This window comes from Arachis duranensis, chromosome 6, assembly GCF_000817695.3.
Source record: "Arachis duranensis cultivar V14167 chromosome 6, aradu.V14167.gnm2.J7QH, whole genome shotgun sequence".
Classification (NCBI taxonomy): domain Eukaryota; kingdom Viridiplantae; phylum Streptophyta; class Magnoliopsida; order Fabales; family Fabaceae; genus Arachis; species Arachis duranensis.
Window position 1 is genome coordinate 14,644,747 of NC_029777.3, and position 1,051 is coordinate 14,645,797.

A 1,051-nucleotide genomic window follows, 5' to 3' on the forward strand; every position below is an offset into this window, starting at 1 on the left:
GACCCGCAAAGAAACCCAAACCCCAGCCCGACCCGAAGACACTCTTACCCACCCTGGTCTTCTCCCTCCCTCACAACGAACACTTCATCGCTGCGTTCTGCTCCATCCAACCATGGTGCATGTTCCTGATTCGAGCTCCTCCTCTCCCCAATGGCTATGGCGTCCCTTATCCTGAGGGTTTTCTGTTGATTTAAGCCCCTACTTCGTCTTACCTCGGATGACTTCTTCAACTCTGCCTCCGGAGTCCTCCTTCCAATCGCCGACCCACGCGATACTCCTCCCTCGATAGCTTTCCACTGGAGTTGCCGTGAAGCCTGTGGTGAATCCATGGGTTGACCGTCGTTACCCCATCTCCGGCATCCCACCATCTGTGATTCTGTCCGGTCTACTTCGCCTCCTCTTCGATCTTTGTGTGTCCTATCGGAGGATGCTTTGCGGCTATCGTTGGTGGCCAGGTTCGCTGCAGAAGGACGAAGCTTCTCCTTGCTATTCACTGGTTGCTTGTCCCGGGTTTCCGTTTCCACCCCTCCAGGTAATCTCTCTTCTAATTGCAAATCTTGAAGGCTGGTTGAAATGGAATTGTTACTGGCTAGAGTCTTAATTCCTTGAATCTGGGTTTCTTGAATATGTTGACATGATACGAGACTTGCTTCTGATCTAATAATATTCCTTACTTGATTAGGTGGGTTCGTTGCCCACTGTCTCCCAAGATAATTTCCCGCCGCCATCGCTGCCAGTTGGTGAGCTAGTTTGTTGCCATCTCTTGGAGTCCAGGTAGCTCCCACATCTGGAGCCTCGTCCAGCAGTTGGAAAATATCCCGCATGACTGCATCTGCTTCCGCTATAGGCGTTCTCGCCTTGATTGCTTGAACAAGAGGTAAGCTATCTGTTTCAATTATGCAATTGTGTATTTGAAGATTCTTAATGAGAATGAGTGCCTCTCTATATGCTTGAGCTTCCGCTGTTAATGGTGATATTGTCTTGAATGTTAATGTTGTCCCAGTGATGACTTTTCCTTGCCAGTCCCTAACTACCGCTGCTAGAGTTGCCT